The sequence below is a fragment of the Podarcis vaucheri genome, assembly GCF_965113315.1.
Source record: "Podarcis vaucheri genome assembly, chromosome: 12".
NCBI classification, from domain to species: domain Eukaryota; kingdom Metazoa; phylum Chordata; class Lepidosauria; order Squamata; family Lacertidae; genus Podarcis; species Podarcis vaucheri.
Window position 1 is genome coordinate 51,465,327 of NC_138750.1, and position 27,261 is coordinate 51,492,587.

Genomic DNA, 27,261 nt, shown 5'->3' on the forward strand with positions numbered 1-27,261 from the left:
GCCTACATGAAGCCAACCTGTCCTCTGCCCTTTTCATGCCTCTTCTGGTTCTGGGAGACCAGAAGGGAGGAGAGCTTGCTGCAACAGCAGCAGGGGGAAGACACCCATGTCTCTTCTCTGCCTCTTGGCCTCCCTCCCTCCTTCCTTGCTTCAGCTTCTGCCTCCAATTCTGGACTTCTCTCTGCCAGACACTTCTCCAGCTCATTATGCCGTGTTACCTCTTCAGCTCCTGACACCTCCTCTTCCCTGTGACCACTCATCATTGTCCCAATACCATTCCCCAGACTTTCAGCTCTCTTCCCTTGGTGGTTCCCCAGCTGGTTTCACCCCCCATTCCTCTACGTTCAGCCCTTCCATGGCACGCACCTTCAATAGTTGTGTTGGTATAAGAAAGGAAAGGGACGCGGGTGGCGCTGTGGGTTAAGCCACAGAGCCTAGGACTTGCCGATCAGAAGGTCGGCGGTTCGAATCCCCGCGACTGGGTGAGCTCCCGTTGCTCGGTCCCTGCTCCTGCCAACCTAGCAGTTCGAAAGCACCTCAAAGTGCAAGTAGATAAATAGGTACCACTCCAGCAGGAAGGTAAATGGCGTTTCCGTGCGCTGCTCTGGTTCGCCAGAAGAGGTTTAGTCATGCTGGCCACATGACCAGCTGTACGCCGGCTCCCTCAGCTAATAAAGCGAGATGAGCGTTGCAACCGCAGAGTCGGTCACGACTGGACCAAATGGTATGGGGTCTCTTTACTTTACCTTAAGAAAGGAAGCGCTCTTTGTCACGTGTTCACTATAAGTGCTTGGCTGCAGAGGGAGGAGAGAGACACAGAGAGTTGCCAGAAGCCAACCCCAGATGGTGATTAAAGATTTATTCGACCAGAAACATGTTTCTGCATAACACATTTTTATCTTATCTAAGAAAATTAGAATAATACAACAGAGAATATCTAAAATCATTTTTTTAGACAGGGAGGGTACCCACAATGTTCCACATAAACACATGTGCTGTACAATAATATAGTTATATAAATCTTGCCACAGGGCATTATCTTCGACTTCATATCTTTAGGGGGAAATGAAAAGCAATCATTCATCTTTACCTTAACATTACCACTTGAAGGAAGGATACGAGAGGTTATCTCTGGTGATGCCTTGGCCCACAGCTGAGAAATCTCAGAGAAATTCCACCTGAGTGCCTCTGTTTCTCACCATGAAGATTTACTAAGGATGCTTCAGAATGTATTTTGGGGCCAATTGCCCTATTTTGAACTTTCCAGATACATAAATTGACCAAAACTGTGAAGATTGTCAAAGCACAACTGGATTGAACACGTGTGTGTGTGTGTGCGCGCGCGCGCGTGCGTGCGTGTGTGTGTGCGCGCGTATTTTCATCTATGCATTTTATAAAAAATCTGCTTTTCCAGTAGCGACTTTTCAGATGCTAGAGATTAAAATAAATTACCAAGTACTTCATAATACTGCAAGCAGAATGGAAGATTCTGGATGTAATCATTCCAGGTCTGTGTAAAAATAATTACTGGTTTGTGTAGGGATGTACATGTTTTTCAACTGTTTAGAACTCTTACAGGTCTGAGGTGTTGACATTCAAATCAAAATGTTTGTGTTACCTGGTTATGAAAGAAAACTTAAGAACTGTGGCTCTGAAAACATAATTACTGTCAATATACTGAAATTTACATTTTATTTCTTTTCTTGGGGTGGTTCTTTTTGGCAATTGTGTATTTTGGTTGCAATTAGACAGTAATGAATGGAGGGGGAGGAGTGTACATCAGACCCATAACTATTCATTAAGCTAATCTAATGAACCCTTTGGTCTGCATAGTTAAAAATAAGAAATTGCCTCATAGGATGGTTAAGTGGTCCCATACCTTCATCCTTAACTTTGACAGCTTCAATGTAGAGCTGGGAGGCATCCTCAAACTGAAAAGCACACAGCTCTCTAATGAGCTGGTAGAATCATACAACTTAAGCTAATGAATTTCTTATCCTCTTAGACTGATAAAAAAAAAAAGTTTTCTGGGAGAAGTCAAAAGATCTCAGCATTTTAAAAGTGGATTTGTACTTTCCATTCCAGAGAAGAAGAAAAGAATCTCAACAATGGATAAAACTCACAGCATAATTCTGAACAAACAATTGTGTGACAATAACTTAACTAAAACACGATTAGTGTGGGGGGGAAAGCCCTCTTCTGTGATTTGTTCAAGACACCATGCAATGCACAGACACAAATACCCACCATGGCACTCAAAATATGTGAGTTCATTGCAATGTAAAATGCCTACCGATTCTGCATTTCATAATACTGTTCTGCAAGCACAGAAACACACACTTCTCTGAACTGTATGTAGCTTTAAGAGCCGCCATTTATAGGATTTTACAGTCCTGAAGACTTATAATGATCTATGAAGATTTGTGACGTATTTTCTGATAGCTGCTTAACTTATAGGTATTCAAGCCGAGCACGGGGAACAAGCCAGTTACTGAACTGAAAATCATTAGCAAGTTTGACACTGTGGAATTTGGACTCAATAGCCACTAGGGGCAGCTCATTCTCTGCAGAAATCAATTGCTCCACTCTATGGGTGTTTACACTACCGGTCTTGCTGTGCCTACTTACTACCATGTTGCACTATTCGCATAGTTCACTAGGGCTCCTACTTTGAATTGACATTACCATCCGTTCTGCTGAACAGGTGCACAGCCTTGATGCCTCCGTTCTGCACTTTGTTCTCCATATTCGATCCATTCCCAGGTTATGTTGCTTTGCAGTATTGTAAAACTATAGCACTTCTCTCCCTCCCTCTCCAACCTTGATCATCACTTGCCTCAACTACTGCAATCTTCTGATCTCTGATATTCTACTGCTGCCTCATGTCTATCTAGCACTCACCTGCATAAATCATTCACCTGATACAATGCCCCTCCTACAAATCCCTATTTTATGGCCTCCATAGGCCTGCTTATTTGGAGGGGACAAACCATGGTTTATCATGCATGAGTGTATTGTTTCCACTTTGCTCCAGTTCAAGCTAGGCAGAAGCAAACTACGGTCTTAGCATTCTTTCCAAACTTGGGATCATGGTTTGTTTCACTCTTATTAACTACGGTCAGTAAACGAAGACCAAACCTTGGCTACAGATCATGGTTTGCTGGCATGAAACAAACCATGATTCCTGATTTGGACAGAACGCTAAGCTAGGGGCCATGATCTGTTTCCTCCCACTGCAAATAGGAAACAGCAAAGCAGTTCAGTCTGGTGTATTCGTGGCAAACCATTAACTGTGGTTTACCATGGTGTGCGAACTAGGTCAATGAGTCAACATATGCAGTGAAGGTGAGAAAGGGGCCAAAATGTTCTTTTATAATACTACAATTAGCCAAATCCATACAGGCAACTCCCTGTTTACACAGGGGTTGTGTTCCGGGTCATTGTGCACCTGCAAGAAATTGCAGGCTTTTTCAATGGATGTTCCGATTATGCACAAACAACCTGTTCTGCCCCTGTCCCAACCCATTCTGCCTCTTTTTTGTGATGTTTTTGGGTGACTTCCGGGTTCGGTGTGATACACATGCGTGCATGTGTGCGTCATGCACATATTGGACGTGCCTAAAATGGTTGCTGTGTTATACCATATTATTTTCTCTGTAGACACAGTTCAAAAATAAACAGGAATTAAGCTGTTATACTATGAAATGTGACTGATTCCCCTGCTCTCGTTCTAGTTAAGCAGAACATTTCTTTTGACCATAGCAGTCAGGCCAAATACCATATTTTAACCTATTTGCCACCACAATCTCTCTCCACAGCCCAACATAGACTGCCTTGGTCGCTTCTGTCAAAATGAGGACAGGCTTCACGGAAGGAACAAAGGCCTCTCTCCCTTTTAGTCATTGTGTCCTTCTGAAAAAAAGACAGAAGTTGCCCTCCTCAGGTAATTAATGCCCTGTGATTAGTTCCTCTCTCTCTCTCTATTTATTCAGGAGTGGGGAGAGAGGCCCAAGAGATCTCTTCACATATATGTGTGTGGAAGAGGGACGGGTCAAGGAGAAGGAGCAGCCTCAGAGGCGGCCATGGCATTGACAAAGCTTGTCCATTCTCTTTGGTAAGGAGGGGATCAGAGGAAATAAGCATTCCTACCCTCCTTCTGGAGAGGAATCCAGACTGGGAAATAATGGCTGGCCTGCACTCAGACATTCCAAAGAAATCAAGGAATTCCAGCCTCTTTCCCTTCGTTTCTTCCCTTTACATATGAAGGCAAAGAGGAGGGGGAAACAGTTTGGCAATTATTATTTCTGAAAGGAGGGGTGCTCCTTTGATGATGATGGTGATGATGAGTCTTCCTTCATAGGAAGGTGTTTTTTTTTTTTAAAAAAAAAAAAAAGCAAAACCATTCATGCCAAGGGAAGCCAGAAAAATTTCTTCGTGGGACAGCATGAGACTCACAGGTTTGCTGAATGGGAAGCAAATATAATCCAGGAGGGGGGGGGGCGCGGAAAGAAGACATAGCCCCATAACAACTCCCTTTGTAAGACACCGAAAAGGCCAAGCCATCCCATTTGAAGAAACGAAGGAAAGGGGGGGGGGCTGGCTATGAATGTGTTGTTTAGAATGGAAGAGATCAGAGGGACATAAAAAGGAATATGGCTTCTCCGTTCTCAGATGAACATTGCCCAGTCTGTATTTACTGAACCTGTTTTCGTTTCACAAGGCTTGCTCTGAGGTGTGACCCAGTCGTTCATGGGGCATTAATTGTACATCTGTAACGATGAGTTCGTATTTTTTTTAAGGGTTTGTAGGAACAGTTTTATCGTTTTCAGAACTTGCCATTTTTTATTTTTGGCATTTTCTCTCCTGTTTGTCTTGTTGCATACCTGTTTCAATGGCTGCAGGTTTGCAGTAACAGCAAAACGCAACACTGATACTGCAACAAACAAACACACATACAGAGAGAGAGAGAGAGAGAGAGAGAGAGAAGAGGAGAGAGAGAGGAAGAGAGAGACCATCATCATCACATCCCACTTGGAGTGAGTTAAAGGAATGACCTTTGGTTCGCTCCTCTATGGGGAGTCTGAGAAAATGACCTCTGACCTTTAGCTCAATGGGAGCTCAGGAGAGGTCAGGAGGAATAACTCTCACCGCAATCTCTCTCTCCGCAGGAGTTTGAAGGGGGGTGGACCTCAAGAACTGAGGAGTATGTGATCAGCAAAACTTTGCAGCCTTTCTGAAGAGAAAAAAGCAGGCAGAGGGGGGAAGAGAGGTGATATGTTTAGCTACAGTCCCCCTTGGGGTGGGGGTGGGAGAATCACCTACCATTGAGAAACAAGTAAACCCATTTCAAGCAAGAATATACCTCGACTCTTTGACTTGCAAATCAGGAAAAAGACAAGCGGGGGGGGGGGGGGCGGCAGGGAAGGGAGGAGACCCAGGATGTAGTTCAAAATCAGGGTTTTCCCCTCTGAAGAGATGCAATCAAGGCTCCCAGCCATCAGGCACAATAGTTTTGCTTAAAGGAAGCAGCTCAGAATTAAGCAGAGTGCTTTTTTGTTTTAATGAGGTGATCTTTCCCCCACAATTACAAAATGCCTTTGCTGAATGTAGCATCAACTAAAGGGGGGAAATCTGGATTGTTTGATGGGGAATTATCATCAAGGACATATGAATTAAAACTTCAAATCTCCACTGTTTCTTTCTTTGTCTCCCAAGAGTCCATACAGAAATCAACTGGCAATACTAGCTAGATGCTCAAGAATGATTTTTCTTCAACAACAAAAAGACTACAGAATATACTGCACTCCAGATCTTTCCCAATCAAGCCACACAGCTATAAAGGTTCCTGTCTTTATAGGCAAGGCTATTATTTAACAGAAACAATATCTTGCTTTCAGCAATGGTTTGATGTCTCTGCCCATTAAGTCAAAACCACGCCAGCTAAAGCAGAGGAAAAGGCTCTTTAACCTCTTTCTTGCACATGCGCTCTTGCTATATGTTTGCAACATCATGCTAAACCCTGCAGCAGGAAGCTCCAGACTCAAACTCCTTCCTATCCCCACACAGCTGATCTTTCTGGTTTTCATTAACCATAGTTGCTGGCTTAGATGACAAGGCGAACTTCAGATAACACTAACCGTGGTTAGTTTCAGAAGCCAGCTTTATAACTCACGCTTTGAAGCTGGCTTGCTTGAAGCAAACCAGAGAGAATGTTGCCCATGGTTTGCCATCCCAGACGACATGGCGCCAAACATACACAAGCCTTCTGGGGACTCCCCAATGCTATTCAGAAGCCCAGGCTAGCCGGGCTCCCAACCCAGACTTTTCTCCAACTCACTGAGAGTAACAAAGCATAATGAAATGGAGAAGGGGGAACTTAGGGTGCTGTGTGTGTTTGGTGCCCACCCACAAACCCATCACTTTAAGTCAGTGCTTGGAACCTAATCCTGTTCAAAGCAGGCTTAACTCTTCTCGTCCTGGACTAGAAGTAGCTGGCCCATGCTCTGGTGACATTCAGATTAGATTGCTGCCATATGCTCTGGGCTTGCCCTCCTACTAACCGCCGGTCCACTGCAGTGGTGGCACTGCTTATCCACAATAAGAAGAACAAGAACAATCTTCCTTCTCCTTCTCCTTCTCCTCCCAGTGTTGTTGCCCTTGTAGAACTCAGCAGGGAAGATGACAGGGGCAAAGCTGGAATTAATAGGCTCCACCTCTCATTAGCTCTGGCCCCACCTGTCCCAAGGTCACGGCCACTACTGGACAAAGCCAAACAACATGCAGATTGTGAGAAGATGGAAAAATACAGTTGTTGTTGTTGTGTAGCCTTAACCGGACCAGGCTGTGCTGAGCAAAACACAGATTTAAGGTTGCACCAAGGGCTACTGAGGTGGAGAAATTGCAATGGGTGCTCCCCTACCAATAAATAAATGCATACATAAGTAAGGAAGTCAACCGTTGTTTGGATGTGTCTCTTGCCAAGCAGAACACCTGGATCCCTTGTGAAGCAAAGAGCAGACTCAAATAAAAGGAAACATGGTGGCCCTTATATAAGTAATGCTGAAGTATAATTTTATGTGGCACAGGAGTGGGTTTTTTTCCTAATGGAATAACCCCTCTACTGATGATGACTTTCTTTTGGATATTCAGAAATGACTGACAGTTGCACAGAATAGTCGGGAAAGGAGATTTGTCCTTCTCTTCATCTTTTGTTTCTCTTCCTTTTATTTTCTTCTTTCCCTCCATCTTCCCCCATCTGGACTCGTAATTAGCATTTGATTTCCACAATTCCCTGCAATCTTGCATGTTCTTTTCTGAAACAGCATGTGTTCTATCTTCATGGGAAATCAAAGTGGCACCATGTTTACATTTCAGCAATGTGTGTCACAGAAATTAATTTAGCCATACGTGCACAAAGACACCTTTGAAACTGAAGGGGGGAGGGAGGGAGAGGAAAACATTAAAAGGAAGTGCCTAGCTGAGAACTATCAACATAGCGAGGACAGACAAAGGAGACTGGTGAGCATATCTGGCAGACAAAATGCACAAAGAGTTCAGGCTGCCTTGTTCTATAGTGTAGGGCCTCTCTTCTACAGTGGTACCTCGGGTTACAGACGCTTCAGGTTACAGACTCCGCTAACCCAGAAATAGTACTTCGGGTTAAGAACTTTGCTTCAGGATGAGAACAGAAATCGCGCAGCGCCAGCTGGAGGCCCCTTTAGCTAAAGTGGTACCTCAGGTTAAGAACAGTTTCAGGTTAAGAACGGACCTCCAGAACGAATTAAGTTCTTAACCTGAGGTACCACTGTATTTCTAAACCAGGGGTGTTGGGGAGCCTTTCTTAGTCTGGGGGTCACATTTCCTTCTGGGGGCCAAATGTCAGTTGAGGGCAGGGCCAAAGGCAAAAGTAAATAAAGGTAAAGGGACCCCTGACCATTAGGTCCAGTCGTGACCGACTCTGGGGTTGCGGCGCTCATCTTGCTTTATTGGCCGAGGGAGCTGGCGTACAGCTTCTGGGTCATGTGGCCAGCATGACTAAGCCACTTCTGGCGAACCAGAGCAGCACACGGAAACGCCGTTTACCTTCCCTCCGGAGCAGTACCTATTTATCTACTTGCACTTTGAGGAGCTTTTGAACTGTTAGGTTGGCAGGAGCAGGGACCGAGCAACGGGAGCTCACCCTGTCGCTGGGATTTGAACCGCCGACCTTCTGATCGGCAAGTCCTAGGCTCTGTGGTTTAACCCACAGCGCCACCCGCGTCCCTAGGCAAAAGTAAACAGAGCTATAAATATGAAACTTACCTTTGCACAACAGGCTTGTTCCTTCACACTCACACATCGCTCCCCGCAGGAAAACAAGAGGCATAATCATAGATCAAGGACGCATTCCAGTAAAAACACATTAGGAGGGTGCAAAGCAATGTTGTGAGGCTCAGGAAGGTGTGTTGTCTGGAAAGCAGGCTGAGGGCCAGGTAGGAAGACCTGGAAGGCTGCATTTGCTCACCACCGACCCCCAGCCTAAGGTCCCCCAACTACCATAAATGAACTCATTAAGAGCATAACCTAGAAATCCGTAGTACAAATCTCAGCCTAGCCACGAACTGGGTGCCTTTGTAAGCTAGCATTTGTCACCCTCAGTCTGTGGCTCCACACACTTGAAGCACATTTTCTTCTCAAAGAATTCCGGGCACTGCAATTTGTCAAGGGTTGCTGGAAATTGTAACTCTATGGAGGGGCAAACTAAATTGCCCAGGACCCTTTGAGAGAAATAATGTGCTTTAAAGGTATCGTGTGTACGCAGCCTCCATTGCAGAACGGCATGGCCAGTGGCAGACTTTGGGCGCTCAAATTTCAGCAACGCCCTGGACAACGCTAAAATTTGCCTCTCACACACTTCTCTCATGGCTCCATTCTACACCGTTGTTTCAGTGTCCCCAGTGTGGCTGAATGGGTCACACTACCCTAAAACCACCTGTGGCGTGGTCATGGTGATACCTAGCTTTGTATACACACACACACACACACACACACACACACACACACACACAGTGCAATGGGGATGAAGGGGTGGGCCATTTGAGTCTGGCTCTGCAGACCTATTTTGTGAGGCTTTGCAGACCTAGGCACAGACTTATTTAAAATGATGGGTGGTTAGTTTGGGCCTGATTATTAAATTTTGGAATCTTTTGCCTCTTTGATACACTTCTCAGGCACCCACTTACATTCCCAAGCACTGCAATATGGGTTATTCTAATCACATGGATCATGATAATACTTATTTTTTATAAAAATAATTCTCTTGGTCATTAAGACAAAGACCAATTTCCTTTAATAAAGGAAATTCTGACATTGGAGTTCCCAACTGTATACTAAAAAATGTAATCCCTTTCGGTCTGGTGAAGTTCTTGCAACACATCTACAAATTGCAATTTTCTTATAGGTTTAAGGAAACTTCTTTTATACCTCTGAAATACAGAGAGGGAGAATTTAAGGGTTTCCTGTCAATTAAACAGCCTGTTGCCTAATAATAAAAAAACAACCCAAGATAATGAATACTCCTAGGAAGTTCAGCACCAACTGAAAAAGAAGAGTGCTAATATGTTCTTGAGTGCTTTTGTTTAGTGCATATAAATTATAAATTATAACAGAGATATCAAGAACATGATGTGGACCAAGGAACAGAATATCTGGAAAGACGTTATTCAAAAGTAGGAAAGATTTTCTTCATTGAGATAACTACCCTATCTTTTCTTCTGCCTCTGCAAAATAAGAAAACAATTCCATCTATCTACCCCTGCCCTAAGCACCCCAACACCACACACCCTGTTAAAAAAAAATCCCACCACGCCCTGCCCAACAGAGTCCATTTCCTTCAAGGAAAATGTATGTAACAAGGTAAGTCTGGGATAGCTCACTTGGCAGTGCATGAGACTCTTAATCTCAGAATTGTGTGTTTGAGCCCCATGTTAGGCAAAATATTCCTGCATTGCAGGGGGTTGGACTACTAGATGATCCTTGTTGTCCTGTCCAACTCTACAATTCTGTGATTCGAAGATGTACTTGAAATAACCAAGTATTCCTTAGGACAGGGTTGGGGAACATTTCCCCTTCTGCAGCTTCTAAATTTAATCCATAGTCAGAACTACTACCTGCATTGCATGATTCCTTCAAAATCCCCAAAAGTGAGCATTGGAGAACTTACACACACACACACACACACACACACACACACACACGTCCTCTCCCCGTGCTTATATGAGAGAGAGTCTCTTTAAGGTGAATGTACAATACCTGGCAATATCACAGAAACCAGAACGAAGCCAAGAAATATTCACTTGTAAAAGAGCAGGGCTTTGATGATATACATTGCCCTTTGCTCCTCCTCATAAGAAGAAGGAACATTACTTGGAAAAATAACATAGCTCAGCAGCAGAGCACTTATTTGCACCCAGAAGTCCCCAGGTTCAATCCCCTGTGTGTGGTGGTGGTTTTCAAAATAATAAAATAGTGGGAAATGGAAAAGAACTTTCTCTTGTCCGAGATCCTGAGGCAGCAGACTCAGTGAGCAAACCGCCCAATGTGGTCTGAAAGCAACTTCATAGAATAAATTACTCCCCATAATGAGGCTTATGTAACTTGATTTATAAGAGGTATCTCATTTATCCTAACTCAGAGTTGCATTCAGCGTTGGTCATACTCAGACATGGGGGCAGCCGCCCACCCCGCAGCATCAAATAAAGAAAGAAATAATATTTAACTAAAAGTAGGAATAATCAGAATATTTGAAACTGAAATGCTTGGGTGATGTTGTGGCGCATTCAAGGAACGCAACTGGCAGCTCAGTAGCTCGGTTCTGGAACAGGTTAGGTGGGAGCCCTGCCCTCCCAACATAAATACTGGTTACGACCATGTACTCAGAGTAGACCCACTGAAATCAATGAATACGACTAGCTTGATTTCAATGGGTCTACTCTGAGTATAACTTAGTTGGGTACAACCTACACATTTTTTATCTTTGAGTAAAGCAACAATACTGTACTTCCCATTCCAATGTATTATGCCACAGTTCTGTGCTATTAAATAAAGCTATTAAATAAAATTAAACTATTCTTCAAATACCTTAATGCTGTTCAAACCCTGAGTGTGCTAGTGATCTGTTCACTGGGAGCAGATGAATTTTGAAGCACACAAAACAAAAGATAAAAACACCTATTTTAGGGTCATGTAAAAATGCATAGCAATGTTGGGTTGAGTTTCTTCTTCTTCTTCTAATATTGTATTTTACACCAATGGCTTCCTTGGAGCCATTATGGCTTAAGGAGATCAATTCAGCTTTGGGGCTGCATCACTTTCTAATTTCCAGAAACACATTTTATTTATCTGAAAGACCATATGGCTTATCGGGTAACTGTGTATACAGTATAGCTACAACAAATCCACAAGGAAGATAATATTTACCTAATAGACCATAACAGCACAGAATAACACAATATGGCCCCCTATTTGATTGTGCATTTCGGTACGAGCACATCCTGCCCATTTACAGAGCAAGCTATCACCCTGGTCAATCCATATTTAGGCAATTCAATTCAAAGTGGATTTCCAACAACAGAGAGATTAGAGGCATCCCTCGGATGCATTATGGCTCATGTAGTAATTTGGAAAATACTTTGTACATCACTGATAATTGACTCCAAAGGAGCTGTTAGGCTTTTATCAGTTAAACACATCCTTTTGATATGCAGGGTAAATTTGAAAAGCAAAATATTTGCTGAATAATTTACTACGCCAGACTAAGTGCAACACAGGCATCTAAGGGGGCTGGGGTAGACTTTATAGTGCATTATATTGCTATGAGTTTGTGGGTGCCTGACACCTATAATCCTAGGAAGTGTTAAAATATAAGCCAGGCTATCTCCCTGTGTTGAGGTAATCGCCTGGGTGATGGGCCATTAAGAGAGCAAAGGAAAGGGGGCTTTGGGCCAGACCGGAAATGGAGTGGGGTCCCTCCTCCAATTTTTATAGTTGGTAGGACAAAACCTGGGAGGGAGAGCAGAGTTGGCTGTGATGCAACCTAGAGAAAAAGCTGCAGACTGGAAAGTCAGAGAGGTAGAGCGTGATGGTTGATTTCTGTTTGAATCCACGGCTACAACCATGAAACAAGACCCTCTTGGGGCGTTAATGCTGTGAACCCCTCCGTCATAGGCTCAGGTTGTATATATGTGTAAATATACCATACATCACAAAGACACTGCAGTCTCCCCTGTGCCCTATTCCCAAAAGGAAACACCAACCCTGCATAAGCCCTGGGACTCCTGAAATCCTGCACCACTGGGAGACTGGGCTGGGGTGCAACAATATTTTGCCAACAGGGAGGGGATTGAGGAGGCGGCGAAGGGGAAGAATCCTATCCCACAGCTTATTCAGTGCAAAAGTGAATAGCGCAGGTTGTGTCAGTCTTGCATGAAGCACCCATCATGAGGAAGTAGCAATATGCTTGGTACCATGAGCATTTTGTTCATATAATCTGCTACCAGATGCAGGAACTGCCATCCTAATGATTTCTATCTACATTTTAACAGCAAGGTTCTGGTCCTCAGCATTGCTAACATCTCATGACAGCTCAGAAACCAAATTCAGGTTTGGGCAATGTTTCCAGTTAGCTGGGCAGTAGCACTGAGCATTGAACTCCAGCCCTAAAAATGGAGATCAGGAACCCGGTTTCCTCCCCAGTTCCCAAACACTTAGCAGCAAGAGCCCTGTGCGTGCCCTGCTGTATGCACAGAACCTCATATCAGAACTTGAAATGAATAAGGATCGATTACAGCTGCTGCCACAATCCTACTCCTCTTCAATGCATGCACATACAGTTGTGTGATGGAAGTTTGAACCAGGAACCCCTTAGCTCACACCTCCAGTTTTACACCATAGTACTACACTAGTTGGGACGTGGGTGGCGCTGTGGGTTAAACCATAGAGCCTAGGGCTTGCCAATCAGAAGGTCGGCGGTTTGAATCCCCGCGACGGGGTGAGCTCCCGTTGCTCGGTCCCTGCTCCTGCCAACCTAGCAGTTTGAAAGCACGTCAAAGTGCAAGTAGATAAATAGGTACTGCTCCAGCGGGAAGGTAAACGGCATTTCTGTGCGCTGCTCTGCTTCGCCAGAAAGTGGCTTAGTCATGCTGGCCACATGACCTGGAAGCTGTCTGCGAACACTGGATCCCTTGGCCTATACAGCGAGATGAGCGCCACAACCTCAGACTCGTCTGTGACTGGACCTAATGGTCAGGGGTCCCTTTACCTTTACTACACTAGTTGCCATAGCAGTGTTGACCAAAGATTTTCCAGCAAACATTCCCCAAGTCAAATAAGAGGCAGTATCTCTCTAGCGCATACTTCATGGTATACCTGCAGCAAGTCACACTCACACCTCACACATACTCAACTCTCCCCTAGGCCTGGGGGAGGGGCTGTCCTCCTATTCCTGCTTAGGCATGCTGCAAATTCCCAGGATACCTGCTACTTGGGGCAACCATGCCACCAATTGGCTACCAACACTCTTCTTATCCTCTTAGAGATGTCCATATCCAAATAGTTGCTTTAGAGCAGGTGTGAGGAACTTTTGGCCCTCCAGATGTTGTTGACCTACAACTCCCATCATCCCTGGCCATTGGGCAAGCTTTCTGGGCCTGATGGGAGTTGTAGTTCAGCAGCATCTGGAGGGCCAGAAGTCCTCTCCCCATGCCTCCCTTAGAGCACTTAAATGCAATTGAAAAATTCAAGGTCAGAACAGTACAACTGTGGATAGCTCAATCCAATAAACAGCATGCTCCTATATGCATTCCAAATGTCAATACAAGGCCACATACTACTGTTATGAGGTCATTATTTAAAAAACTGAACCAACATTTTTGCACAGCGAGCTTGGAGAAAGTTGGTCTAAAGCAAGCTGCGATTCTCTTTCTTCCAACCCCACTCCCCCGCAAAAAGGAACCGGGGTAAAAAGGAAGACAAAATGGGCCTTCTCTTAGCACAGACTTCAGTTCAAGGGGGAAAAGGCACCTGAGCTCTCAAGCTTTCGATGGGCCAAATGCAACTGGCAAGCACCGTTAGCAACCTTTCAAATAGGGACGATGTTTCCAGGTGCAAGGAACAGAAAACAGAGGAATGCAATTGTTTGCATCATGTATGAGCTCACCGACAAACAAACAAAATAAAGCTGCATTGAAGCTGTAAGAAACAAAATCTAAAACACAGCACAGCCATAGCTACAGAGGGGTGGGTCTAGCCGGGGGCGTTTCTGCCCTGGGTGAAGCCACCTGAGGGCAGCCATTGAGGCACCAGCCTATGTGTGCCTGTACGCAAATGCACATGGGAGTGTGCCAAACTGGGTCTTTGACCCGGGTGAAATAAAGCTTAGTTTCGCCCTTGCACAGAGTTGGGCAATGCCTTGCTTAGGATGAAGCACAAAGTTCCAAAGCAGTGAGCCAGCATTCAAGTTCTCCAGAATTCTTCATCATTAACATACATTAATGTATGTTAAGTAATGCAGGGGGGGGGAGGAGAAAGTGGGGTATTCAAGAAAGAACACACAAAAAAATAATGGATTGAAGTTGTCATAAGATGCAGACCATATAAATAATAATAATAATTTATTATTTATACCCCGTCCATCTGGCTGGGTTTCCCCAGCCACACTGGGTGGCTTCCAACAAACTATTAAAATACAGTAGTCCATCAAACACTTAGAGCTTCCCTAAATAGGGCTGCCTTCAAATGTCTCCTAAAAGTCTGGTAATTATTGTTCTCTTTGACATCTGGTGGGAGGGCGTTCCACAGGGCAGGTGCCACTACTGAGAAGGCCCTCCCTGTAACTTGTCTTCTCGCAGTGAGGGAACCGCCAGAAGGCCCTCGACGCTGGACCTCAGTGTCCTGGCAGAACAATGGGGGTGGAGACGCTCCTTTAGGTATACTGGGCCAAGGCCGTTTAGGGCTTTAAAGGTTAGTGCCAACACTTTGAATTGTGCTTGAAACCTACTGGGAGCCAATGCAGGTCTTTCAAGACCGGTGTTATGTGGTCTCGGCGGCTGGTCCCAGTCAACAGTCTACCTGCCGCATTCTGTATTAGTTGTAGTTTCCGGGTCACTTTCAAAGGTAGCTCCACATAGAACACATTGCAGCAGTCCAAGAAGTAGTCCAGTAGTATGGAAACAAGGTTTGCTCCATCATTCAGTCCACCCCAATTTTGAAGTATTTGTGGATTTTGGAGTACAGTGGTGCCCCGCAAGACGAATGCCTCGCAAGACGGAAAACCCGCTAGACGAAAGGGTTTTCCGTTTTTGAGTGCTTCGCAAGACGATTTTCCCTATGTGCTTGCTTTGCAAGACAAAAACGTCTTGCGAGTGTTCCGATTTTTTTCGCTTCCCCCCCCTTTTTCTAAGCCGCTAAGCCGCTAATAGCCTTTTAGTCGCTAATCCGCTAAGCCTTTAATAGCCGCTAAACCGCTAATAGCGCCAATCCGCTAAGCCGCTAATAGGGTTGCTTCGCAAGACGAGAAAACCGCTAGACGAAGAGACTCGCGGAACGGATTAATTTCGTCTTGCGAGGCACCACTGTACTAATGGATCAGCGATTTTTCTAAGGAATGTTGCATTGCTGTTACTAGCATTCCAAGAAAAGGGGCGAATCAAAATCTCCTGATTTTACCACAATTATTTGGCTTCCTTTTTTCCACCTTCAGCCTTCAATCTGCCCCTTGAATATGAAAAACGAAAACATGAGATTGAAGGGAGTTTGGGAGCCATTGTCCTGGGATATCAGAAGCAGCAAAAATGTGCTTAAGCTGCCCTTGCTTTAAGACAGCATTTCTCCACCCTGGTAGGAAACATGACGAGGCATAATTAGCTAGAGCTCATAGAGCACTTTAAAGATGAAAAGTACTTGTTAGTTTTTTAAATGTCTGAATTTCCTCACTTTGGTTTTAATTGGCTTGGTTCATAACCTTCAATGTTCTTTCCCTCTATTTTTGCGTGCACCTTATTTCTTCGTAGGCGAAATGAAAATGCATAATATAAAAGCCCCATGAATAACAAAACCCAGCACTCCAGCCTAGTGGCGTTTAATTAAAGTTGCTTGCCCACTTCTGTTTCGGTGATACTTCTAGTTGCTCCCACTCACAGCTGCAACTCAAAAGAGAGCAACTTTAAAGGAGAGAGAGAGATGGAGAGAATATGTAGTCCTGTGTTTCTGGAAGGAGGAGGATGGCTAAATGTGCAAAGACCTGTAATTCTGGATTTCTGTGCTGAATTACAGCACATATAGGGGACCTATACTAAATTTTATTGTTATGCTCATACAGGGACATGGGTGGCGCTGTTGTCTAAAACACTAAGCCTCTTGGGCTTGGAGATCGGAAAGTTTGTCTTTCAAATCCCCGTGATGGAGTGAGCTCCCGTTGCTCTGTCCCAGCTTCTGCCAATCTAGCAATTCGAAAGCATGCCAGTGCAAGTAGATAAATAGGTACCGCTGCAGCGGGAAGATAAATGGCGTTTCCATGAGCTCTGGCTTATGTCACAGTGTTCCGTTGTGCAAGAAGCGATTTAGTCATGACCCGGAAAGCTGTCTGTGGACAAATGCTGGCTCCCTCAGCCTGAAACAAGGTGAGCGCCGCAACCCCATAGTCACCTTTGACTGGACTTTTAACCATCCAGGGGTCCTTTACCTTTTTTACCTATGTTCATACACTAGGGATTGGCAAAGCTGTCAATTCTGGTTTCTTGTTTTTTCAGTCAGTTCAGCTCTCTACATTTTCACATAAAATTGTGGGGTTTTTTAAAATGTTCTCATGAAAACTAATAATACTTGAGTGCAAATTTCTCCTAATATACATTTTTCTTCAAGCACTTTTCCCTAATATAAGGCATTTTTATTTTTTACTGATATTTATCCTGTGGCATGCCTTTTTTCATGCATTACTTGGTTGCAGAACTGCATTGTGAAATCGAGAGAAGTGAGTATTTCAAAGGATGTGAACATTTTGGTTCAGGTATATAGTGGTACCTCGGTTTACGAACTTAATCCATTCCAGAAGTCCGTTCTTAAACCGAGGCATGCTTTCCCTAATGAGGCCTCCCGCTACCAGTGCCCTTCCACCATTCAAATTCCGTTCTTAGACCGAGGTAAAGTTCTCAAACCAAGACACTATTTCCAGTTTTGCGGAGTTTGTAAACCAAATCGTTCTTAAACCGAGGTACCTCTGTAGTTTCAAGCCATACAAATAACGTAGATTTACGTTTAAATGAAAATTGATGCCAAGCCCAATCAAAAGAACTTACATCTTTTTAAAAACCAGAGTGAGTGAGTGAGTGAGTGAGTGAGTAACAACAGCAACAACAACAATACCAAAAAGAGTTTCAATAGGTAATGACCCTGTTGTCCTATTAGATTTATATGGATTTATATAGTGGTACCTCGGGTTACATATGCTTCAGGTTACAGATTCCGCTAGCCCAGAAATAGTGCTTCAGGTTAAGAACTTTGCTTCAGGATGAGAACAGAAATGCTCCGGCGGCGCAGCGAGAAGCCCCATTAGCTAAAGGGGTACTTCAGGTTAAGAACAGTTCAGGTTAAGAACGGACCTCCGTAACGATTTAAGTACTTAACCCGAGGTACCACTGTACTGGCCAAATTTGACAGCTGAGTGGGGCAACCCACCCGGACCTCATTACAACATCACATAATTGGCAGGTGGGTTGTCCCACCCACCTGCTGAAATCCCTTACTGTCAGGTACTGAGGAACCATAGCACAAGGGCTCGGAGCACAGAGATGGCAGAGAGAGGAGAAAGAAGACAGCGTTTTGCAAGCACTGGCTGAAGGCAGGAGAAATCTATCTTGTAGACGATGCCTGCAAGAAAGTGAGGATTAGAACAGGGTTTCCCAAACTTGGGTCTCCAGCTGTTTTTGGAATGCAACTCATCATCCCTAGCTAGCAAGGCCCATGGTCCGGGATAATGGGAATTGTAGTCCAAAAGCAGCTGGAGACCCAAGTTTGGGAAACACAAAACCTCCCCGCAGAAGCAACCCTTCCTTTCCTATTGATGCTCTGAAAGCCCCCAAAGCGCTCTGTTCCAGAAAGCCACACTGGGAAATATAGCTGCTTGGTTTACTCCAAAACTGAATTCAGCACAACACGTTAATACACATACATATATTTTAGAGATTTCCATATTGGCCTTTAGCAGAGCTTCCAGGGTGGTTTACAAAAATACATAATGTATATATCTTGGTCCCAACCAGTATACATTAAGAATAACACTATCATTATTCTGCTCTCAAAAGATTTCCAGTACTTAAAAAAAAAAAGGTGGTAGTGCTGCAAGGCTAGCAGCCGGGCTAAGCTTGTCCATGTAAATAATCATTTTGTTGCTCCATCCCAAGCAGAGAACCTCACTGTCATCAGTCATTTCACTACAAAAGTCTAAAGCTAGCAACAGACAGAACAATGCTTTCCCCATGGAGCAAAACTACTGTTCTCCGTGCTTCGTCTGACCCTGTTTTCTCAAGCTGTTAAAGAAGACTGCGGTATTCCTGTATATTTATCTACATTCCATGAACAAACCACAAAGGTAGTTGCTAGGCCAGGGGTGGCTGCCCTGTGGCCCACCAGATATTGAGGGACTACAACTCCAGTCATCCCTGTCCAGTGGCCATGCTGGCTGGGGCTGATGGGAGTTGGGAGTCAAACAGTATCTAGAGGGCCACAGGTTCCTTCATCCCTGCTCCAAACATACCAATAGAGCTGGGAAGAAAGATGGCGGACCTCTGCCTTCCTCCTCATTTTAGATCATCTCCAAGCAAGTGGAGTGCTCCAAAGCGAGTGTCCCACCCTCATACTTCTACGTCATGGGTAGGCAAACTAAGGCCCAGGGGCCGGATCCAGCCCAATCACCTTCTAAATCCGGCCCGTGGACGGTCCAGGAATCAGCGTGTTTTTACATGAGTAGAATGTGTGCTTTTATTTAAAATGCATCCCTGGGTTATTTGTGAGGCATAGGAATTCATTTTTTTTCCTTTTCTTTTTCAAAATATAGTCCGGCCCCCCACAAGCTCTGAGGGACAGTGGACTGGCCCCCTGCTGGAAAAGTTTGCTGACCCCTGTTCTATGTGTCAGCAAAAATGGTGGGAAATAGGGATGATATGTTTCTGGATAATATGTTTTGTTTTAATTTTGAATAATTTTTTTTTTAAAAAAAAGCTTATCTTGGGATGGAGATAAACATTCTCACCTGCTAATGGCTTCAGATTAATTTCCTGAGAAAGGCGCAGCTGCAAAGTCCGGTTGTAAAGTTGGCAACTCTCCATCTGTGTTTTTAGGCCGGTTTGTGCACGCACACAGAGAGCGAGAGCAAAGAGAAAAGTACTTTACTATACTGTTCAAAATAGCAGGAATTAAATGCAAAGGAGTGTTCTCAGCCCAACAGAGGGAGCAGACGGAGGTAGTGCTTTTAGTGCTGAGAATTAGCACACATTTCCCCAGCATGCTAACAGGTAAAACTAGGGATAATTCCATTTTCTAAAATACTGCCCCTGGAGTATATGAATAACAGGTGGATGTAAAACATGGCTAGCATGTAAGAAATCTCTGGCAGGGAGAGGGAAGAATGATGCTTTAATGAAGGTGATTGGTGGGGGTGTTTTCTGTCGCAATTTTGCTTTTTGAGTCTGAATGCTACTGTAAAGTCAAAACTCTGTTACCAAGCCTTTCGAGGTGAAAAGCAAAACTTCAAAGTACAAGCCCAAGTTGCGAGCAAGTGCAATACCTGAAAAGAATTCCACCTGAATTTTCTCGCACGATAATTCCGCTGCAGCATGTCAAATATTCATTCCACAGTCCTACTAAAGTACAAATATTTGTTTTATCCTGTTTAAGAACTATTTAGCCCTGTTGTGGTAATAAATACTAATGTGCCTTATAAGTGATATTTATAGCCAACTCTAGGTGGGCCTACAAAATATTGCTTTCTGGCAAGAATACTGTCCTCTTGCATTTCTTTTTTTAAGTTTAAAAAAGAAAACTGGGGGAGGGTATATGATTCATGCAGAAATATACATATATATTTGCTAGGTTTCCAAGAGCTCTTAGAGACATTTCAGCCCATTATTGTGCAGCTAACAGAACTGAAAGGAAAAGCAACAAAACGGGATATTTGGGCCAATGGCAACAGTTACCATTATTCAACAGTAGAAGCATGTGAAAAGTTAAAGAGGGTTTAAAGGGATGTTCTTTTGTTGTACTTAACACTGATAAATGACATACAAGTCAGGATAACAGGGCAGAGCTCCTGTCAGGGAGACAATGATAAACGAGAAGCCCAAGACAGAAAGGTCTACTAAACAGAAATCTGTATATGACACATTTCTCGTTGATAGACTTGTCTGCACGGACCAACTAACCCAACAAAGCTAAGATTCACTATCCGGCCACATTCTTCGCTGAGTCCATCATGCACAGTGACCCATCTCTTGTTGGGGTCCCCCCCCCCATTTCCTTGAGGCAAGGATGATCAATTGACCTTAATGAGGGCAGTGGTGCCAGCCTCAGAATTGTGGCTCTCTTGCAAAATATGACTGGTACCCATTTCAGGCGGGTAATCGTAAAGCAAAAAAATGAACCCCAAAGCAAGAAAGCCTTGCCGTTATTACCACTGCCCGAACAATCTCATTCCTCTTGAAAATACTGTTTGATATAAAAAGCTTTGCCTCACAGGGAGGAAAAAATAGTAATAATAAAAACCCTATTCTTTATGAGTGGGGGAAAGGCACAAGAGCTGTGATTCATGGACTAAAGCGACATAAGTCTCTTGCTCCTGAACTCGCAGCAGCCTACATCACACAAGACATCTTTATCCCCAACAAAGAGGAAAGACGTAGAGGGGAACGTGACAATGGGGAGACAGCCGCAAAAAGACGTTTCTGTCACCCGTTTATAGCAGTCAGAAAAAGAATACCCAAGAATAATCACACATAACATTGCCTTCTTAATAGATCCCTTGGTTTCTTTCTCGGTCTTCCGGTTTAACGGTGTTTGTCACTGAAGAATAAATGTTATCAGGCAATGGACATTGAAGAAGGGCATTAAAGCTGAACAGCTCTCAAGGAAGGAGACCCTAAGATGTTGAGGAAAACACACTTTATACAGAACTAAAGGCATTCTGGTTGGGGAAGTACTTTGAAGGTCATCTTAGTCCAGGGATGTTTCACACGTTCTATTTATGATCACTGAATCATAGAATTGTAGAGTTGGAAGGGACTCCTAGGGTCATCTAGTCCAACCCCCTGAAATGCAGGAATCTCAATTAAAGAATCCATGACAGATGGCCGTCCAACCTCTGCTGCTGTTGTTGACTTGCTTGCCCCAGAACCTCAAATGTCACAGGGGAATTCTAAAGTGCACACTCCATCCATGGAGGGCGCTTTCTGTTGGCATTAGAATACCACTGAGGCCTAAAGTGGTACAGTCTAGGAGAAGAAACTTTGCCACTTGACTCTGCTGACTGCAAAAACCAGGGATAGGAAACCTGTGGCCTTACAGATAGTAGTTGCAGTCCAGGACTATCAGCTCCAGCTAAGTATGCAAATTGTCCCTAAACCACTGACACATACAAAGTATTCCAGTATACATAAAGCTACTATCGGGAGAAGGACTATAGACTTCACTAGGCAAATAAGACATACTTGCCTGCCTCCTCTTAGACTGTAACATGTTCAGATGAAAAGAAAACACCACCTTGGAGATTTAAAGCAAACATTCTTTAGGATAATTGGGTGTGCCAGAGGTTAATTAAATAATTCACAAGAATTTGTTGTTGTTAAAATTTTTACTCCAGCCTTTCCACAAGGAGCTCAGCGTGGTGTGCAACATCTTTCCAACCTCACATTTGATTCTCACAACCACCTTGGCAGGTAGAAAAAGCTGAGTGTGGCCCACAGTCACCCAATGAGATTCATGTCTGAAGAGGGACTAGAGTCTCTCCCCAGCTAATCCAACACCTGTCATCACCCTGTCCTGGCTCTTTCATTTCTAAATCAGGCATGACCAAACATGGCCCTTCTGCTCTTTTTGGGACTACAACTCCCATCATCCCTAGCTAACAGGACCAGTGGTCAGGGATGATGGGGATTGTAGTCCCAAAACAGCAGGAGGGCCAAGTTTGGCCATGCCTGTTCTAAATTATGTCATAATTAGGTATTTTGACATAGTTCTGAGGTCTCAGGGGGAACACCTGAAGCTTCCTCCAAGTCAGACCATTGAGCCATTGAGCCCAGAACTGTCTACACAGAGTGGCAGCATCTCCCTGGAGTATCAGCACAGTCATTTCCCAAGCCCACCTGGCAATGCCAGGAATTGGGCCTGGGGCTTTCTCCATGCACAAGTGTGTCCTCCATTACCACCAAGCTATGACCCCTTCCCAAAACCTTTTAGAAGAAATTGTCAGGTATTCTACATGCCGCATGGAATGAGGAGGCAGTGTGACCTGGGAGAATTCAAATAAAAATTTTCAGTCTGAAGGCGTATAGACCAGAACTCTAAATACCCTTCCATTTGGTGTAATGGGTACAACCGCTCTTACACAAAGCCCTGTTCTCAGTGTTTGTTAGGAAAATGGCTGCAAATGAAAACACCCATCCTGCGATGTGGCTGAAATTATTTGCCCCTTTCTTCCTGGCTGAGGGAGAAGTTAATAGTTTGGGAGGAGAGTGCCCGACTTGGCCTCTAGGGTAAGGTTGCCATGGGTTGAACAGAGTTTTAAAATCTCACCCCTGGTAGCAAAATTAAAAGCATAGGAATTATAGCTGCTTGTTTTCAGCAAGTCCAGCAACAAAGTAAGATGGCTTCCCCCTTTCTACCCTTAACAAAGAATCAGGCAACCACCTGGGAAGGAAGCTTAAAAAATAAGATTTACTTACTTTGCAGTCGTGCATTGGTTCACAGCAATGGCAGCCATGCAGGCAAAATACCTATATTTACAGGATAACCAATTCCAGGTCCATTTGCCTAATGCTGGAGCAAGCAGAGATCTGCATCCAAAGTTGGTGAAAGGAAGAGAGAGAGAGAGGAACAGGAAGTGCTACATACTCCTTCCTCTTCAGGAAAGGAGGGAAATGACATCACACAGAGCCCTCTCCACCACTTGTATTTCTGTGGTCTATCAACTCTGTGGAATTAGCCCCTTCTCGTGTTAATTAGCAAGAATATGCATTTGTTAGGTTTGGCTGCTAATCTCCCACAGTGAGGGACAAGGCAGCGGGCATGGGATTGCCAGATTGGCTCAGCTGTTGCACCAGTAACACCTGCAGGACCCAAAAATTCCCTGTCCCTGATCTAAATAATGTCTCACACCTGCACTTGCTTTTCCTCAATATAGTCCTTTCTGCAGCAAAAGCCCCAGTCCATGTGAATTTCAGTTGGACTACTGTGGAGCAAAGCTGAACTGCTGATTGCAGGCTGAATTATCCATCTCTCCCATGTGTAATATTCTGCTGTTAGGTTGCAACTTTATCAAGTTTTCCGGGCCTGGTGATTTTTATCACAAGTCTTAGGATGGAGGGGAGGGCTCAGAGCCTAGAAATGCAAGATTTGAGATAAGCCATCACATTCACAGTTTTCATTTGAAGCTTTAGTTATCTTGGCGACAAATAGATATTGGGGAATGCATCTTAAAGGTGCAGGAAAAAGGTCCACCACCCACTCCAAAACCCCAAAAGATAAAAGGAAAAATGAGCTCTTAAAAAAAAAAACAGCTTTATTTTGTGGGTGTTCTTCTTCACACCATTGGCAGGTAGTGCATTGGTTCAAAATTACCTGTGTCATCTTAGCTGCCTGATAAAGAAATTGTCTGTAGATTTAATGGGAAACTGCCTTGTCAGTCATGGTGTGCGTCTGTCTCTCTTGTTTCCCTCACTGTATCCTCTTTAATGCTCTGAATCTCGCAGAAGTTTTATCATCAGAGGAAATGGAATTTCTCTCCAGCCTTTAGAATACGAAAAGTACAGCATGCTAAACGCTTGCAGCCAAAGAACCGTCTCTTTCATTTAAATCAATATATGAAATTGGGCATCTCACAGGCTCTTTCAAGGTTCACAATTCACGGTGAATGGCAAAACCATCCCTTCCGTGTAACTCTTAAAAGCACAAGAGGTGCTCAAGGTCTAGATTTAACACATTTCGGCTGCAATCCTGTACCCATTTACCTGGGAGTAGGCCCCACTGAACTCAATTAATCTCATGAGCAGGCAGGTACGAGTTGCCTTGTTACCATGTGGTCCTTTTCCCCCCTCTCCTGATCTCAATGAGACTTATTCCCAGGTTAGTATGCATAGAACTGTAGCCCTAATCCCCTCACCTCCAAAGGCCACAGTCTCCAAGCGTTGTCCTCTGACCTCTTCCATTGATCTAATATATCTCACTCCATTACGGCCCCTGCCTGCCCCATTGCTTTAGCTACCCTGCTCAAAAGTTCCCATTTTCAGTATGTGAGCTTTTCACTGGAAAGCGGAGAATGAAAATGAAGCGTAAATCAAGAAGGATATTTTTTAAAAATATATTAATCGGTAATATACTATGCAAATTAAATATGGGCTCAGTCTTTAGTCATTCCTTGGAGAGCAAAAGAAATTCTACTTTACGATTTCAGTGTTAACATTCACATCAAATTAGAAAATTGGAGCTTTTCACCGGAACCGGCTACAGCATTCCTAAAAGCAAGTATAAAGAAGAAATTAATATTTTACATTGCAATTTGGTGCATATTCATCTGGGAGAAGACCTGCTCACTAAAGAGTACAATTTGCCTTTATACAATTTAATTTAATGAACTGGCGTTTGAAACATTTCTTAATCCAAGCTCAGCCTTAACTAGCTGTGATAAATAGAAACCTGTGCATACAGGTTTAGAGCTTTGGTTTGGAGGAAATAATGGCCACTAAAGGGGGAAATCAAGCAAGACAATTTATAGTGGTAAAAATAATAATAATAATAATCAAACATTAATTCTAATCTGACATACCGATTGTAAATATTTGCACTGGTGTGTTTGCCTGCAGCACTGGAATAATGTATGGTTGGGGATGCAGTGCTATTATAGCATTTGGCACAACCCATTCATAGGCGAGGGACTGTCACTCAGTAGCTGGGCACAAGCTTTGCATATAGAATGTCTTGGGTTCAGTGGTGCCCATTGGGTCTGATAGGGTGGAATGCAGGGAGCCCAGCAGCAGGTGGTGCCAGAGCCAATGCCAGACATTCTAACTTTGTCCCCATACTGTACTCGGTTCTACAGGGGCAATACTGAGACTATGGAGGAGGAAGCTGGCATCCAATGCATTCCCTTGCACTGGATGGAAGTAAGAAGGCAGGCAGGTGGGGGCAACTGTGGTTGGTGGCGCAGTTCCCCATTCACCCCAATGGACCAGACTCCACTACTTGTAGCAGGTGGTGTGAAAGACCTTTCTCTGTCCGGCAGCTGCTGCTGCTGCCAGTCAGAGTAGACTATACAGGGGCCAGATGGACAAACTCGTTGACCTAGCAGAAGGCAGCTTCCCACTTTAAATTTATACCAGCACAGCAAGTGATGTCCTTGGTAGATACTGAAGCACTTCAGCAAATGAGGTTATTGTTGTTTAGTCGTTTAGTCGTCTCCGACTCTTCGTGACCCCATGGACCAGACCACGCCAGGCACAAATGAGGTTATGATCCAGCTAAAGTTAGTAGGAACGGAGGCTGCAATCCTAATGCAGCTTAAACTGGGAGTGAGCGCTGTTGAATTCAAGAGGACGTTTCCCTCTGGCATTAGACATCCTCCTGGTGGTCCACCTGCCCCCTAGGAGCCAAAGCAGCCACAGGTTGGTTCCCAGGTGCCAAGAGGAAGTAAGGAGGCTCTGGACGGCACTGCAAAAAACCACCCCACCCATTTCATGGGAGGAAAACGCATCTCCTCCTATTTGTCTGCTCAAAATCACCTCTTCCAGCCACCTGGTGTATGGGGGAAATACACATTTTTCTCTGTTGAAAGGCGAACAGGTTAGGAAGGACATTTTTTAAACAACAACCTAGAGAAGAGTCAGCATCTGTATACAATCCAAGAAACCTTAATTACCAAGGAAGGGGGCGATAATGGAGTGTTTCAACACCTCTCCTGTACTTTACCCCTACTACAAAATGGTAGGGGGTACTTCCCTGTCACCTGTAAAGTTGAAATTTGGTACACATTTTATTCGAGCCCCCTTGTTTACTGGAAAAATCTGAAAATGAGACATTTTAATATCTATCAATTGAAGCTGACAGCTAGAGGACACCACACAAGCAGGGAGTCGCCAAGACCACATATGGAGTGAAAATTTGGGCTGAGGTAGTTCTGTTGTTCCTTGAGAAAGTCTTGGAGAGATTTCCCTTAGCAGCCAAGCACGCATATCCACAAATGCGAGCTGAATTTACTAGTATTTTATATTTATCTTCAGGTTTCCACATTTTGCTGGCTATCATATTTTAAAAAGAAAAGGGCTGGAGTCCTTGTCACAGGAATCCTTCTCTCCAGGGTGAAGAAAATTACTTTTTTGCCATATAGGATTGATGAAGATTTGGTGAGTGCATTCCGCTGTGTGGAAGAAACAACTACACAATTTACAACTTGATATATTCCTTTGTTATTGGTATACGGAGAAAGAGAAAAGGAAATGTACATCAGCAAGAAATACAGCTTCATTATCAAAAGATGACTTGTTTGCCAAAATAATATCCTACCTCTCTGAAATACTGTCACTTTAAGTGCTGGTCCTTAACTGAGTTGGGACTTTGGTTTCCAATGTGTGGGCACTTGGAATTAAAATGTGCCAAGCTTCACATGCAAAAACAAATTGCAAGTGTCCCTGAGTATAAGCAGAGTTCTTTCCCCAATGATTCTTTTAAAAAAATAGACCAAGGTGGGAAATGGCCCTGAAGATGTGCAGAGTGTCTTTTCTTTGAGAAGGGAATGATTATTTGCCTACCCAGAAACTATTTGGATATGATGCAGGTATTCTTTTCATTGAAGAATGAAGTGGTCACTCAAAGGAAGGGTGAGCCTCGGTTTCTCCTCTGGAGTGGCTGGCATGTTCAGGGGGGAGGAGCACAGACATGGTCTGGCTGAATGCATTGTCCAAAAGTAGATCACCCAAAATGTTAAAATGACTTGGCTGGGTTTTTTATTTTTATATATATATATTTTGG

General features: G+C 44.0%; 2 long non-coding RNA genes across 6 annotated transcripts in view; one reads left to right on the forward strand and one right to left on the reverse strand.

Moving 5' to 3' along the window:
- The window catches only part of LOC309515122, a 124,962-nt gene extending 116,613 nt beyond the window's left edge, over positions 1 to 8,349 (reverse strand). For all 4 annotated transcript variants that reach the window (XR_014212292.1, XR_014212293.1, XR_014212294.1 and 1 more), the window contains exon 1: positions 8,302 to 8,349. This is a non-coding gene — a long non-coding RNA (uncharacterized lncRNA). The remainder of the gene's footprint in view (positions 1 to 8,301) is intronic.
- Positions 1,441 to 7,017, forward strand: LOC309515413. 2 transcript variants are annotated; one of them, XR_014212467.1, is made up of 3 exons: positions 1,441 to 2,264; positions 3,819 to 3,943; positions 5,716 to 7,017. It is a non-coding gene; the product is annotated as an uncharacterized lncRNA (long non-coding RNA). The 2 variants fall into 2 exon arrangements; XR_014212468.1 differs by lacking the exon at positions 5,716 to 7,017 and adding an exon at positions 5,169 to 5,247.
- Positions 8,350 to 27,261: the final 18,912 nt, after the last annotated feature.